Raw genomic sequence first — 17,847 nt, 5'->3', positions numbered from 1 at the left:
TGATCCATCGTCTGAAAAAGGTTTCGATGAAAAACTAAGTGAACCAGAAGCTCCACTGTGAATCATAGCAGATGAAAGAGTTTCAGACAACAAGATTAAGAGAGCGACAAGTGCTATGAAAATTAGAGATTTCAAGGAAGCCATTTGAAATTGACTGATGTACGTAGTTGATTATTAGCAAAGAGAAATTAAAGAACGAAGATTGAAAAAGTGGAATGAGTTTAGAATTATAAAGGCTTGGAATTAAGGTTAAAATATCATTTTCATCTCTATATTTTGATGTTAGTTCAAGTTTGGTCCTTAAACTTTCAATAAAGATTAAAATAGTCGGTATGATTAAATTAGATTTAACAATCAACTTAATTGACAAAGAAAAATTTTAAAAATGCCAAATAAAAGACAAACATAACATATTAAAGAACAATAGAAACCCTAAACACTATGTTAATTGCCTCTAACTGCCTTGTTCATTAATTCCAAGTAGTAAGTAGTTGGTAGCGTTTGTTGTGTATTAATTTATTATGACCCACTTTTCAACATTGATCACATCTTGAACATATTTGATAGTGGTTTTTAAAATCTTGTATTTCTAATTCTTTTTTTATTTATACTTAATATAATTATACATTTAAATGTTAAAATTCTAAAGTTGGTACACTTAAAAATTAAAAAAAAAATTATTTTTCAAACTTTGCATTTAATTGGATCATAGAATCTAAAAAAGATTTTTAGAAATAGAATATAAATAATTTTTTACCAAATATTTGTTTGATGCCAATATAAGCTTAGCTCAACTTACATCTATATGTTCTCGAAGACAAGAGATCCTGAGTTCTAATTAATCCCCCACCTCAAGTTGTTACTTAATAAAAAAAAAAAAAAAAAAAAAAAATATATATATATATATATATATATATATATATATATATATATATATATATATATATATATATATATATATATATATTTTGTTTGACTTAAGTAAACCTAAAAATGTAAAGCATAATTTGAATTCCTTACCCATTGAACAAATGCTAATACAACCTTTTCACTAGATTAGTAACTTTGAGTCCAGCACATTTTTGGAGTATGACTCATAGTTTTGAGATATTTATAAAATATGAGAGAAATTAGTGTAAATAAAACAATTGGTGAAAATATAGCAAAATTTTAGATATTATCAAAATGATTGCCGTTAAAGTTTTATGATATACTGGTGGTAGTCGTTGGAATTAGTCATAGGAGTTGGTAGTGGTGGTTACCTTAGGCGGTTCTTGAAGGTAGTTGTTTAGAGTTGGTCGTCTATAGTGGTCACTAGAGTTGGTCATTGGTGGTAATTAGAGTTGGTGGTAGGGGTATTAAAAAAAATTGATAACTTGACCAACCCGAATTGGGTTGGGTTGTGTTAGAAACTTGAAGAAAAAAAAAGTTGAGTCGGGTATAGCCGGGTCGTGCAAGTAAGGGGTTGGGTAGAAACGACCAAACCCGATTATGTATATACATACATACACACACACATATACATATGCCTAAAACCTATATATATATATATATATATATATATATATATATATATATATCTACGTAATCGGGTTTGATTGGAGTCAACCCGACCTCTTACTTGCACGACCCGGCTACTCGAGTCAACTTTTTTTCTTCAATTTTCTAATCCAACTCAACCCAATAGAAAATTTAACCTAACTCAACCCTTATGGTTTGGGTTGGATAATTTGGGTTGGTCGGGTTATTGATTTTTTTGAACATTCCTAGACAATACTAACTATGTTCTTGAGAGGTACAATCTCCCTCTTTACAATAATTATAATGAAAAAAGTTGTTTAATCGTTTATCATGAACTTTATTACCACTCTTCGTCAACTTACTCTTGTGTTTGAATTTTTAGCTACTTAAAGTTTATTATAAGTGTAATGATGTGAGTAAGAAATGTGAGTGACACACCTCATTTTAGGTTTTTCACTCTAACATAGATTGTGGTGTGAATCTACTCTTTAAAAACATTCCTTTTCCAATGTAAGATTAGCAAAGCACTTTTCAAAAAAATTCTATAAAAATTTCGACAGAGTCTCCCCTGAAAAACGGACTAACCACACCTGGAAAGTAGAAGAAAATTATATTTCTATGCTTTTCAAATTTAATTTCAAAATAAAATATTGTGATTTCCAAAGAAATAAATAGCTCAGTGCTCCATTCATCAATCCTCTTAACAATTGATCAGTATGACCACCGGATAGAATAAAACACATATATCATGAAAGCTTTTTAAGTTGCCGAATTTGCCACTCTTTGAATCAAAACTGCGAATGACTGCACTATGTTGTAACGATCCAATATTGTTTAGTCCTTGGACATCATAAAACGTGAATCCCTTTAAGATGTAGATTTCCAATTACGATAACTCCCATCATAATAAAATTTGTCTGGACTTGTAGACACCTATATTTCCTTAAATGTTATCAAAAGAAAATCATAGCTTTTACTTGGTTTGCAAATACAATAAGTTGTACTGGATCCTTGCTAATTAACAAAATGTAGAATAATGAACTGATGAATCATGAATGTTTACTATATTTTAGAAAGGATAAAAGAAAAGATTGTCAAATAAACATGTGTTTAATAAATATAATAAGAAATGAAAAAAAAATTGTGACAACAATGCTTGGAATAGGAGTACAAAGAGAGGGGTGAGAGAAAGTTTACACATCTGGAAATAACATTCTAAGAACTAAATGTAAGTTTCCTAGAAATACCCCTGACTTCTTTCAACATTACGAAACCCTCTAAGAAAAGATCTCATGCATAATATCTTCGAACATAATCTGAATTCACAGGATTTTCTAACTCAACGCCATCCATATTAGTCAAAAGTAGAGCTTCTCTTGAAAAAGCTTTTTTCACTACGAATGAACTTCATAATTAGGAGTCCATTTTCCTCAATGATCCTTTTGAAACAGAAGTATTCTTTTTAATATCAAATCTCCCTCTCGAAAGCTTTAGGGATGCACTTTCTTATTATATGCTCGCATTAGTCTTCTTTGGTAAAGTTGCCCTCCACAACAAAGGTGTCAAAAACTAGGGATAAACAAGCACCACATGACAAAATAAAATGCTGGAGGCGAGGGATAAACAAGCACCATCACAGCAAAAATAAGACTCTGAGGTCCAAGGATAAACAAGCACCTCCACAACAGAAAGTGTCAAAGGCTAGAGATAAACGAGCGCCACATGACAAAATGAAACATTGGAGGCTAGGGATAAACAAGCGCCATCACAGCAAAAATAAAATGTTGGAGGCTAGGGATAAACAAGTACCTTCACAACAAGAAGTGTGAAAGGTCAGGGATAAACAAGCGTCACATGACAAAATAAAATGCTAGAGCTAGGGATAAACAAGTGCATCATAGCTAAAAACAAAAAGATAAATGTTATTCATGAATGCATGTATGTATGTACATACTATGACATGCTTATTTTAATAGTTTTCTTTTTTTAAACATTCTCTAGCTTCTTTTCAAAAGAAGAAAACGAGTCAAAGCATACAAAATAGGTGGTTTACTTTTTCCCAAAACTAGCTATTAGGTATCATGAACTTGAGCCGTAATCGATTCTAAATTGCCTTGAAAATCTCCTTAGAGTGATTATTTAACCAAATAAAACACCATCTCTAGTCGTTAAGACCGATGGTAAATAAATAAGTCTATAAAAGTCAGTAATCTTGTAACTTAGATCTTGATCTTAAAGTCCTTCAATCTTGAAACTCTTCATAAGTGAAAAACTATAATGGGTCTTATAATCTTGAAAGAGTGAATTTTCTTAGAATTGGCTCTCTTATGCAAGTAATAGTGACAAACATCCTATACTTTGCAATGCAGTCTTACTCAGATGGACGATACTTGGACTTCGATAAAGAAAGCTAGTCTCCCCTATATATTAAATTAGGGGAGACTACCCAATATGGTCTTTGATAAAAATAGGAAAACTCCTGTTAAATTCATTTTACGAGCAAAACTAATGATTATTAGATATCTTACAACTTAGTCACTTCCAAAATAAAGATTTTGACTTGTTAGTTGAATAATCCTCTTGTTCTCTATTTCAACGTCTCAAGCACAACATATTTTAATTCCTCTTCTCATGAATAAGAGATGGAGATTTGAAATCCAACCTTAATTTGATGTCAAAGTCTTCAATAATATCATATATTTTCTTTCATGTTAGACAAATAGGGAGGATAAATATAATATTGAAAAAGCATTTAAACCAATAATCCATTTTATTTTGGAGAATAGAACACATGCGACTGTCAAGATGTCATCCAATTCAACAAGACATTAAAAGGTGTGCCTGTTATAAAGGTCTTGCCCTATTCCAATAGAAAATAATCTCCGATTTCTCTTGCAGTCTTAGGTAGTTCTTTTTTCCAATTGAGATGCTCCAAATTTTGCAAGAAGGGAGAAACCAACTCATCAGATTGAATTGCACTACTAAAGACGATAGGGTCAAATGCTTTGTTGTCATTTCTTTGCTTCATTTATTTGACTTTTCCTCTTCATAGATCACCTGTTTAAATGATGGTAGTGACACATGGCTGATAATGCTCTACCCCGAGCTGACCTCATGCACTTCATCTTTTCATTTAGTGGGATTGCTTTTAATGATGCTAACTTCTACTTCTGCATCCTTTGTAATCCTTTCTCTTTTAAAATTCGCTTACAAGTCTTTCTCTCATTGTCATAATGTAAAGGGTATTTTATAGTAGTATGTAGCATTCATAACACTTATAAAACACTAGTGACATTAATATCCTTACTCAATCAACTGAAGGTTGCCCCTGATCGACTATCTTTACATCTTTAGGCATATTCCTTAAAAGTGTCCAATGCCTCATTTTTTATAAACTGGAGATTAAAACGGTATTAAGACAAATTAATAATTTCCTTGTGCTATTTCAAGACTTGTGCACTTGAGAGATATCCAACTACATGTACCAATGAGTAACTGAGCCAATTAGCCTATCTTTTTATGAACAACTAATTGGCGCACTAGAACATCTCAACTAGGTTGACACCTTCGTAGCACCCTCATCATACCTCATACCTAATAAAGAATACATTCCTTATCACGAGATCACATAGTATTAAATTAGGTGTTCTTGAAAGTGGAGAAAAAATTTGTCATCCTGGAAGTGGACCGACATCCTTCAGTCGTACATGATGAAATGACTGTTAAGGTAGTCGCCCCCATTATACTTTCCAAATTTTGGCATCTTCAACTTGGGTGGAGTAACGAATGACATCTAAGACTAGACATAGTTGTGTCACCTCAATGTCTTCATAAATGTTCTTTTCCTCTATTATACACAATCTTTCTTCTAGAAACTTTGGTATAATCTTCCTTCGAGATTTGTGTCTTCAAAGGTCTTCTTATCGATATTCTCATTTGTTGTAGAGACTAAGTCATTCAAATGGCTTGTTTATGGTGGAGCTTGACCACAATCTTGTATCAGGTATGCCGTCCAGTCTACCAATGACAAACCTAATAGCTTTTTAAAAGTAAGAGCATGTGGGTGAGGAGAAACATCATCTGGAGCTTGGTTCTAAACCAATTTCACTTGTTTGAATGCCCCTGCTACTGGTCTATCTTTAACTTAAGTGAGGAACTTTAAAACCTTTGCTACTTGTCCTTTTAACACTTTGACACATCCTTTCTGATTACTTGCACTTGGTTGGGGAACTCTTCCATGACTTCGACCAATAATGAATGAGGGGTGAAATCTTTTGAACTATTTGTAAAAACTTTGACTATTTTAATCTTTCTAAAGAGAGAGAATGGTAAAATTATTTGAAGTTATTTACTAGCGTGAGATTTACGCATGTGAAATTTCATCTACAATGCAACAATCATCATTCTAAAGTGAATAAAATTTACTAATATTTTCAAGAAGAAATAGTTAAATGCTATGACTAATGAGATTTTTAAACAAAATACTAGCCAACAGTTTATAACATACATACAAGTACTGTTTATAAACATATGATTGTAATGCATCATGATGAAATGACTCTTAGTGTTAGATCGTGCAAGTAAAAAGATATAATGATGGAATAAGAGCCTAGTATAATACTATCCATGATATATTTTTTTTTCTAACAAAAACTTTTCCTTTTGGTGCAAACTTCCACTCTTTATTTTATAGTTGCAAAAAGTCAATAACATTAAAACATTAGTAGTTATTTATTAAATAAGACAAAAAAAAACTTAATAATAGTGTAACTTCTTATAAAGAAATCACAATTTTTAACGAGATAAAATGGATAACAATGTGGTTATATGAGATAAAAAAAAGTTAATACACAAAACTGACAAAAGTTTTACGAAACCATCTAAATTAATTATTTACTCTAAACATATAGTGATTTAAGAGCTTCTCTCTTTTGATTAATTAGTCAAATTTGTTGGCTGTGATCAAGTATGTAACGACCCAACTCCTTATACTAAGTCGAAGCCATTACTAATTTAAAAGATAAATAAAATTTGTAAAATTTAGGTAAAAATAAAACAAAACCTCAAAATTTTCATTTAAAAGCATAAACAAATGTGATTAGAGATAAGTACAAAAATAAAATCTTAACTTGGGCCCTATCTAGTTTTAAAGAAATAAAATAACAAATAAAGAATAAAATAAAATGCAAACATTAAAATCTGAACTATGACATAAAGCGGAAGCAAAAGATCCCTATGGCTTGCCACGATCACTTCTGGTCACTCGGCAGCTTGCCTTTGCTCTTATCTCTGCCTCTGACTGAAAAATAGAAATGGAAAGAGTGAGTTTAAAATACTCAGTAAGGGGCCCACTACTAGTCCTGCTAGGTGCCTGTTAACTTCCTATTAGAGTCCTGAAAAGTGGTACCCAAGAACTGGCACGTTCCCGAACACGTGCAACATATGATCTTGGAGGAACATAACTGGTCTTCGGTGATCCTAAAGGAACACTTAGGATAAATTGGTCTGTAGTGTACCCGAAGGAAACACTGGGCTGCGAGCGATCCCGTCGAATCACTCGAATCATGTCTATGTTAATGCCAGACTGACCATCCCATCGGACTGCGGAGTCCTAAAAAGGTGGTGATCCAGAAGGACACCCATGCAGGTACGACTCTAATAGGATAAGCTAACATACACCCTAACCATAACATACACGTAACAAATCATCATCACATCATCAAGTCATACCATATCATCATGTCATATCATGTCATCATGTCATATCATATCATCATTAAATTGTCATGCCGTTATGCAATCTAATCATCAATATACATAACTAAAAATACATGCGATCTCTTAATTCCACTCGTAGGTCTAGTAGTAGAATCTCTTACCTGGAGATTAGATCAATCAAAATTTAACAGTAAAATCACGCCTTCCAAGCAGCGATGTCCTAAATAGTTATAAAAACTAAATTTAATAATTTAACCTTTAAAGAATTAAGGGTCCAGAAATCCATTTGAAGTAACTTACCCAAGATCAAGGCCTAACTCGGTTTAGACTTAGTTGGACAAATTCCCAGCTCGGCTTCCAGTTAACTATAGTCAATTTAATCCAACAATTAACTTAGTTAAGGTCAAAATAAACCTTAGCTGGGTAGACTAAACCAAATCAAGCATACCAAGGCTTACCAAGAAAAATGGGTCAAAAATAGGGTTAAAAGAAGCTTGGCAGCTCAACTGGCTTGACTGGAGGGGGAAAACCGACTGACAGCTCAGCTGGAGGAAGGGACTGGCTAGTCGACTCAGCTAAGGACTCGTGTGTGGCTCCACTTGGGTAGACTCTAGGCACGACTCAGCAAAACAACGCGCGTGCGGCTCGACTTGACACTTGCGGGCGGTTGGAGGCACAACTCGCACACGTGGCTCGAACGGCTCAGGCGGCTGTTGTCAGGTTGACTCGGGTTACGCCTGGTGATGGTTCGTTGACAGATAAGACCAACGACGAAGACGGCGACGATGTTGCTACTGCAAGCCGGACGACTCGATTCGCTGCGAACGACTGAAGACGGAGGCGATGGCTGACGGAGCGTTGTCGTGCGTGATGTGCTCCACGTGACGGCTGACGCTTGCGCACGGTTCGACTATGGCGGTAGCGCGACTTCAAACGACGGAGGCGACATGCCTGATGAAGCCGATCAGCTCGGACTGACGGCGGTTGCGGCGACGGTGGCGGTTTGCAAGAGGGGGTGGCGACGACGGGATTAGGGTTAGGGTTTTCTCCTTTTCTTTCCTTTTTTTTTTCTAATGAAGGAGATAACACAACTTCCTATGCCATATTTAAACAAAATAATAGCATTAATTATTATTTTTCTTTTCCTTTTCCTCTTTCTCCAGACTCAACCAAATAAAACAAATTTTCTCTCCTCATTTAAAACCCACCAAATCTCCCTTTTTATCTTCTTTTTTTCCCAAATAAATCACATAATCTCTCTTCTCAACCAACCAATCATCTTTATCTTATCAAACTATATTTTCATAAATCATTACATTATTCTCACAATACAATTATTAAGTCCTTACGTCCAAAAATATCCCCAAACATACATAACCAAAACAAATTAAACATAAATTTCAACTTAACAAAAATTTGATATTTTCAATTATTCAATAGAATCAAATCTCCATGAGATAAAATCTTCAACATTTAAATAACACCCAAAATCTCAAAATTATACTTAAGATAATAAAATTAAATTCCTAAATTTTAGGGCGTTACAAAGTAAAATGACAAATTTACTTTAAGAAAATTGAAAAAAAAAAGTGAAATCTTTTCATTATTTTCTTTGATTGATTTTTTACTTGGAAATATTTGCCTCTTTTAATATAACTTTCAAAATATTAAAACTTTATAAAAAAGATAATATGCACGTTGTTTCACACAAATAAATTGAAGAAACAAAAATGAAAGTTATAGGATTTTTTTTACCAATTTTTTTTTGATACTTTGATCATATTTTTTAGCATTTCAAATAATCGTTCTCAAAATTTTAATTTTTAAGGCTAATGTTATTTAATTCTAACATGTGTTTTCTTTAATCTATTTTCGCTTGCTCTGCAGTCCTATACATTTCCATTATCTTACCTAGCCTCGTCTTTCATATGATGAAAGCGATAGCTTTCTAGTAGTCTAGTCCGAAAAGATTTGGATGCCCGACCTAGCAATTTAATCAGATATTCTGATATAAAGTAGTCTTCCAAAACCGAGACAACAAGATAGAGAGAATCCACATATACTAATTTTGAAGGCTACCTTTATGGTTTAGTCTTCATTAGAAAAAGGAAGGTTGAGATCCTATTATTCTACATATTAGGATTACTCAATGGGTCTGGGTCTTTCACTAATGCTTTTCGTACTCTTTACTAGGAATGTTCGTTCTCTCATTTTGCCTTATCATTCTTCTACTCTATCGCTAGGCGGTGAGGCTATCCTACTTTATACTGAATTCTACTATTGAAAAGAATCTCTTTGCCCCTACCATGGAGGCTTCTGTCCCGAGAAAGATTGGTCGAGTTTTGAGTGATCACTCTTCGTACTTCTTTTGATATGAGAAATACCTGTCTCGTGAGGATAGACTTTCTCAATTGGATCTTGTCTTCCAGACTTGGTGAAGCCTATTGCAGCTTTGCACCCTAGAGTGGGATTCGAAAGAGAGAATTTTAACTCCGCCTGCCTATTCACATAGTGGAAATTTTCATGGATTTAACCTCAAACCTCTTTGAGATGGGATGGGCACTTGACCTTTCGTCTCGAGTTTCCAATTTTAGTCTCTCATCCATTACAAAAAGGAAGAAATCAAGAACCTAAATAACCTATGGAAGAAGACGAGAGAAGAAATAAAGAGCTCAATGAGAGGAGCGAAAGCAGCTCGACTATAAGGAGATGACATTTGATTTTTGCTTGGATTATTCCTTATTTCTATATGAGTCCCACTGAAAGTCTCAAGGAAGAAAGATCAAGGGAGCGCAAATCTGACTCTGGTATAAAGTTCTTTTCTAGTCTTTGGATAACGAGAAGGAAGAAAAAAGAAATACAAGAGGGAGTGACGAATAGGGGGAATCAACTCATTCTACTAGGGAATTAGACTGGCACGAGAAGGAAATGAATTGGGCTTAGACAGAGGGCATATACATATACAAAATTAGATGTGGGGACGATAGAATAAGATAAGCGAGAAGAGAGAGAATGCTACCCTGAACTCACTCTTACAGACATGGGGAATTCCTAGCTCATGATCCGAGAGAGAGGTATTATAAATTCAAAGGATAAGACAGATTCAAGTTTTTGGCTTTCCATTTCCTCTAGAAGAACTTTCTACTCTATTCTTCCTCTCCCCTTCACAGATCGATTTTTATGGTCACCCAATCTGCCTATCTAACGAGAAAGGAGAGCAAAGTTGCCTAAGGAGAATTGGCTTGTCAGCCTAGCCGGCCTGGAAGTGAGCTCCCTACTCGCGAAGGCCCCATTCCCATGGTTCCCCTTATTCATTTTTTTTTGAAAATAGATTTTCGGTCTCTTTATTTTTATTTTGGGATCTCCTCAATATTTCTAATTTTATTTCATAGAAATTCCCCTATTTCTACTAGAGGAAACCTGCAAAGGACAGAAATTTTCTGGTCTTGCACATTTAGTACATTGGCTAGCTATTGCTTTCTGTCTAAGCTAAGGGTGGAGGTAGGAGAGTAGTCCTTTTCTAGAGGAAGGAAAGGAATGAAATGAAAGGAGTAAAGACAAAAGGTAGGGGCTAAGAGGTTGATGGCTATTATGCCTCTTCCTCTTGAGAAGATTTGTCTTCTAGCTCAAAATAATCAGCTTAGGATTGCGTGGTATGTATATTTCTTATTCTTTTTTCCCCTAATTTATAACCATAGAAAAAGAATTCAAAAGCAGTTACGTGGGCCCTTTATATGTCATGAAGGCAATAGAAAGAAAGTCAAGCGGTGTCTACCCTATGGAAAAATTGTTAATTCCTTTAACTCCTATTCGAATTCGATTCTTGAAGAATGAGAGCTCTTAGTGAAATAGTGGTATGGTCTCAGTCTGACCAGGAAAATACAGCAAGTGTGAAGCTAGAGTGAGCTTTCTCTTTAGGTTGGAATCAGTACATCCTTAATATGTGAGGGGACGGTCTGGTCGTATTGCCTTCTAGTTCCTTCTTCCTTTCAACTCCTGCTTCTTTCTTCATTCACTTTTTTTGCAGCCAATTCGAGTAATTTTTCCTCTACTCCCCTATCCAGTTTCAGTCTTTTCCATATAATCTGGTCCAAGCTAGGAAATCAGCCAAGGTCCTTCTTCATCTTCATCTTTTTTTTTTCCGTCTTCGTCAAAATAGATTATCACCTTTTTTTTCTTGGGTCAGCCAAGTGAGACTTGTGTATCAGTCCTTCGCCCTTTCTTAGCCAGCAAATACGACACCACACACTTTGAACGACTGTATGAGTGGGATCATAGGTTGACTTAGAAAGGTTTACCTTTTTTTTCAAAGGAAGAGAGAAAGAGATCGCCGATACAATAACTTGCTTTTACTATTAAAGAACTGGTAGTCAACTGAATTTTTCTCTTTCTGGCAGAGTGATCTTTTTCTAAAAAAGGAAATGGTAGCCTAGCCTAGATTTAGGCTACCCGAGCTATTCTTCCCTTCCTCTTAGTTTACAGGTTTCCTTTCGTCTTTCCAAATTGAGATTGGCTTGGTACTTTGCAATCTCAAGATATTTGGTCAAGATCTTTTACCTATTCTCGTGATAGATAAGGCATCTTTTGGCTATAGTCTTCAGCCTCGAACCAATAGAATATTTTTTCTCACGGGCATCATATTGATTTTCTTCCACAATCCTATTTTCTCAGTCTTCTTCTTAGCCCCACCTGTGATTTTCCTTCTGACTTCTCAGCCAATCCTTTTCAAATATTTTAAAAGAAGGAAGTAGAATGTCCGCAAGCCATTGCAAGCCTGGGCAAGGTATCCTATTCACCTAGGACAAAGCAGAGGCATTAAGCAGCCTTGTATGAGGCAAGTTGGACTAGGGATTAGATAGTTGCAAGAGTCAAAGGGGACTTGAGATATCCCATGACATGCCTCATCTCTCCTAAGTCAGGAGTATTCCGCTATCTTACTATATCACCTTCCAAGACAAAGCATATTGGGTATTATTAGCATATACTCGATCTATTAGATATATCTTAATAGAATAGACGCATATATCAGAGTAATAACCATCTCCTTGACTAATCATTAAGAGTCAGAAAAAGGGAATAGAGAGTAGAAAAATCCCAAGGCAAAGCCAAGATGTCGTGAATAGAGATTTTAGGTAAAGTATCAGAAAAGAGAAGTCTAGATGTGGAAGATAAAAGAGAAAAAAGAATGAAAGAAGGTAGAGAGACCAAAGAGGCAAATTCTTAGGAGATTTTGAGCATAAGAAGAATGAGAAAGAAGATAGAGAATCATAGGTAAATATAAACACTTTGGCTTTGATTCCTTTCTCCTTCCTCTAACTACAATCTTCTAAATATCAAAATTAGATTCTTTGCCAGTTACCAAAGATCTATTCCTAAACGAATTGATTGAGTCTAGAAGTATGGAAATTCATGAGGTTTTGACTTTATCTAGATACCATTGAAGGATCAAATAGTTAAGAATTAATATATTCCCACTACGGAAAAGAAAACCTCATTCCATTTTGATATAATACCTTACCAGATGATACAAATATCATGATTCCTATCTCTCATTCAAATCTTTTGAATCATAGCAGATAAGTAGGAAGATTTAGTGAGGCATAGCCTTGCCAAGGATACCAATTGGAGAATCGTCTTGATTCCTTTTATAGTAATCTTCAAGAAATGGGAAGGGTAGATATATTATAGAGGATTGACTTAAAGAATGAATTCAGTCTAATTCCATCTTCTTAAATTCTTTTAGCCTTGTTCATTATTTTTTGAATCTACCTATCATTTCTAATAATGGATATAATAAGATAGCCTTGCCAAGGATATCATTTCTAGATTTTTGACAGTGTCATGCCCTTCGGCCGTAATAAGGCAGGTGCGGCTTACTAAAGCAAAGGGCAGACACCAATGAGAGTATTCTCAAGTCCTGTGAGTGAGGAGAGGGGGACAAAGTAGCGAGACTAAAAGGAGAGGGTCATGTGCCTGCATTAGGAATTGAGTGCTTTACGAATTCCTTCAACAACTCAAAGCTAGTCTTCTTGAGCAGCTGAATAGCCTTCACCTATCTTAATGGAATAGTTTCCAATCTTGACAAAGAGCTCTCACTGGTCTAAGATGAGAAAAGTGAAGGAAATGGAAATCCAGACTCCTAATCAACTCAGATTGGGAAGATCATTTGCAGGACGTCACCATGAAAAAAGTAGGACCACATTCGCTTTCGATCATGACCTCATTCTTCTTTTCTATTAAGAAGAACTTTCGATACCCTTCTCTTTCGAAAATGGGTGTGTCCCTATCGAAATCTAGAATGAAGCAAAAGAATGCAAGACTTTCTATCATCAGATATTTCCAAATTCTTAGAGGAAAAACTCTCGCTTGGAAATAGCGAGAAGAGGAATGAAATAACGATACTAGAAAAGGTATTAGAATGAAAGAGAGTTTCCCACGGAGCAGTTATCTCGCTTTCTATCTTTCTTCAGAGTCTATCCTTTCATCTGCTGACATTCTGCCTGAATCTTTGGTTGAAAGAATCGACATTAAAAGGCAAACTTTCCGTCGCTTCGCTTCGTGCCTTGCTTATCCTTTTTCTATACTGCATGCTGGCCAATCATAGATAGTAGTCACTTATTTCATTCTGGCTAATTAAACTACCATGGACGTGTTCAAACTACTAAAGCTCGTAGGAATAGTTCAAGAAGCGTATGTTTGGAGTCCTTTCGCTTGAAACTCAAGGGCTCCTTCAAGAATAAGGAATAAGTCATTTCGCTTGAAACTCCTAGCGGAGTCTCTCCTTTATGTTTGGAGTCGAGTTATTTCAAAAAAGAAAGGGCTCCCACCTAATAAGGATAATTACTTTCGCTTCGCCCCTCTCCTCATCATTTGGAGTTGAGTTATTTCATAATGCACTCATACCTAAGAATAATAAGGGATAGTGACTTTCGCTCTCAAATTCTTCGATAATTCTTTGATTCTTAATTTTGAGTTGAGTTATTTCATAATGCACTCCTGAACAGTCGTTTTGCTTTGCGCCTTACGGAGCCTCGCTTTTGTTCAATTATAAATAAATAACCATTTTTGATGGAGATTTGTAGCATCATTCAAGTAAATACAGGTTGAGATCGTAGAAAGATGAGCTTGTGATATAGCTACACCTAATTCCAAACCGGTTAATGCAAGAACAATAAATAAAGGACCAGGATCTCTTATGAAATAGAGAAGATTATTCATACATAGCATAGTCCAAGCAGACCCACTTAAAATCTTTACTGAACTATGACCGGCCATGATATTAGCAAATAAATGTATTCATGAGCTTAATGCGCGAAAACAATAAGGGATTAGCTCAAGGAGTATTAAAAAAGGTGCTAATGGTAGTGAAACTCTTGCGGGTAATAAAAAACTGAAAAAATGAAGCCAATTTCTTTGAAATCCCACTATAGTAATAGCAATAAAAAGAGAAAACGAGAGACCCAAAGTAATGAGAAAATGACTTGTCAATGTGAAGCTATAAGGTATCATACCCTGGGGATTACGAAATAACAAAAAGTCAAAGTGACTGAGATGCGAGGGAAAAACTTTTCTTTCACATTTTCGGAAAGACCACCTATCTGTTCATTTACCAAGTTCGGGACAAAATCATAAATAAGCTTTACCAAGGATTGCCAAGCATTTGGTACTGAGTTTTCTCCTCCATTTTAGTAACAAAATGAAGCAGAAGTAGGACTGAACTGAGAGTTAGCAGCATAAACAAAGATGGATTTGTGAATAAGAAATAAAAGTTTCCTATATGCATAAAAATCAATGGGAGAATGGAAAATTGCTCAAGTGGGCTGTTGGGTGTCAGAGTCAGAAACACTTTTCATTTCATCCCTGTAGTTCTGCTTCTTTCAAGAAAAATGAAGAAAGACTTGTCGAAAATCGCAGTTTGGGTTGGTCCAACCAATTAAGAAAGGCATGGGATGGACATTGCTTGAGATAAGTCAAGAATAATCTATATATATAGAGACACTTTTTTTTAAGAAGAGTTAGAGTCATAAGGTTCGTTGTGAGCCCCAACGTCAGAGGAATGAGCATTTTTGGGACTAGCCCGCTTTCCATACTCGACTCAGGCTATTGTTCGGTCCTCTTGAATGTGGAATCCTTTTTTCTAGTGGAATGACAAACGAACTCATATTTCATTGAGCCTCCTTCTCTCCTTTTAGTCGAGCCCTTGTTCATCAATTCAGCTTGAATCTTGGACTCCTTTCAGTCGAGCCTCCTCTTTCAAGTCTAGTGACTTTCTTTTTCTCAAATTCTTTGAGCATTCGAACCACTCTGAAGGAATCTAAATTCCATATGAACCTGTCGTTTGGACTAATTAAGCTACGTAGAACCAGTTCAGATAGAGGTGGAGTAGAAGTTGAAATTAATAAGGACAATTCAATTACTTCAAAGGAGTTCTAGAGGTCTCGACTGAATCAATGAATAAAGTCAAAGAATTCTCGAAGAATTTGAGCTTTGAATTCCACAGGTTCATATGGACAAATCAAAAGCTCCAGATGAGGTACGGAAGTAGCTCAACCATAGGAAGAGGGACGACTTTCTAATGTTCAAGATGTGAGACTGAAACCTATTCGATCGGAATACGAATTTGAGATAAAAAAGGCCATCATTAGAGCAAACAATGCAATAGCTTCAGTTAGAGCAAAGCCCAAAATTGCATAACCAAATGATTGTTTAGCCAATGATGGATTTCGGGCCACAGAATGGATCAAAGAACTGAAGATGTTTCCAATACTAATAATAGCTCTCGTTGAAGCAATTGTAGCAGTTCCCGCACCCATTGATTTTGTACCTTCTAACATCTTAAATTCTTTGATCCTCACACTTTTTGATTGAAAAAAAAAGATGAAAAGACAACCATGAGGCAAGGAAGAAGAAGAAAATCAAGCCTGAAGAAGAGACAAAAGTGGAATCAACTCCAAGCCTATCAAGGCAATGAACAAGGGCTCACATTAAGCTATCACCTAGACCATACATAAGAGAAGAAAGTTTAGTCAGAAAGTGAATATAATATTTTGACTTCTCAGACATTAAAGAGAAAGTTGGCCTCAATGAGAATAAAGTCAAAGACTTTGAGTGGAAATGACTAATTTCAGAAAGAGGTTAGAACTCAACCACCTCAATGAACAAGGGCTTCTCATCCGTGAAAACATTCCTCTTTACCACTACGTGGGGGCTTCCAAAGGAAAAGTCAAAATATAAGATTGAACCACTATCTTTCTCGTTTTTTACTCTAAAATCAATATAGAAAAGAGGATGGGAAGAGGCTGAAAGGTAGAGTAGGCGCAAACTAGGATCAGTCCGAGGACAAAGGAAAGGGTCGAAGAAGCTTGATGAGGCATCGACTGCTCGTACAGGACACACCCTGCCTTTGAAGTCGCCCTTGGTCTTGGTGAGACCTTTGGGAAGAGGCAAAAGGTGAGACTGGAGAGGCACCCCTTTCTCTCTTACTGTATTGAGAGCAAGACCATGTGCTCGTTATTCCACTCCACTCGATATTCCACGTAGAAGGACCTCGTTATTCCACTCCACTCAATATTCCACGTAGAAGGACCTCGTTATTCCACTCCACTCGATATTCCACGTAGAAGGAGTTGAATGAAATCAAAAGTCCTTATTCTTAAAAGGCTTAAAGAATTTGAGAAATGCGACTTCTTCATTGAGGACCCCTTTTAGTGTGGAATTTCATGAGTCCTCCAGACAGGTTCATATTCCTTTTCATGACTCCTTCAGAGGTCTCGACTGAATCAATGAATAAAGGCTAAAAAAGAAGCGAAAACCTACGAAACCCACTAAATTCAAGGTTTGAATTGAAAGCCACGTAGCGAATAAAAAGGCAAAGGTTTTCAGACTACGACTGAAGACGGACGGAAGTAGCTCGCCCATAGGAAGAGGGAGTGGGATAATCCAGAAGAAAGCTCCTTCGTAGTATCCACTGAAAGTAGAAAATCAATGAGGCCTCCGCTCAAATTCTTTGAGCCTACATATTCCCACTTAGCGTTCAGACCTCTTTGATCCACTAAAGAAAAGAGGGAACTAAAACTTCTGTCCGACTATCCACTTTAGGTCCAAGAAATTAGATGGAATAAATCAGTCCAAGGTGGAGTAGGAGTTGAGAAGAATGATCGAAGGAGTTCTATAGGGGAAAAAAGCAATGTTTTCACAGATTCAAAGGAGAGGCTTTGCAAGACACATGAAATGAGAAAGATCATCTTTCGGTCAGTCTTCTTTCTCATTCCTTTTGTTGTTTCATGAGAGTACTCAAAGCATCATCATTCAGACATCTTTCTGTTAGTCTTCTATCTTTCTCTTTCCCGCTCCATCTTTTGCTTCTCTTTCTCTTTCATTCTCTCTTTCTCTATCTGCTTTTCCCGTCCTACGGCATCAAAATAGAATGTGATCCTTCCACTACCTTGTTCATTGATGTCTTTGATTTCGACTTTTATGAGGGATTATAGTTTAATTGGTTGAAATGTACTGCTCATAACGGTGATATTGTAGGTTCGAGCCCTACTAAGCCTACGACCCCTTATCTGAACCCTATTTGTGACGCTTCTTCACCGCCACCCTGCAGAT

General features: G+C 35.8%; 1 pseudogene; it reads right to left on the bottom strand.

Moving 5' to 3' along the window:
- Nucleotides 1-13,047: 13,047 nt before the first annotated feature.
- On the bottom strand, nucleotides 13,048-16,052 carry LOC127148625 (ATP synthase subunit a-like; annotated as a pseudogene).
- Between the last annotated feature and the right edge of the window lie 1,795 nt (nucleotides 16,053-17,847).

This window comes from Cucumis melo, chromosome 1 (assembly GCF_025177605.1).
Source record: "Cucumis melo cultivar AY chromosome 1, USDA_Cmelo_AY_1.0, whole genome shotgun sequence".
Taxonomy (NCBI): Eukaryota; Viridiplantae; Streptophyta; class Magnoliopsida; order Cucurbitales; family Cucurbitaceae; genus Cucumis; species Cucumis melo.
The sequence above is the reverse complement of the archived record's forward strand: the minus strand, read 5'-3'. Positions and strand labels throughout refer to the sequence as shown.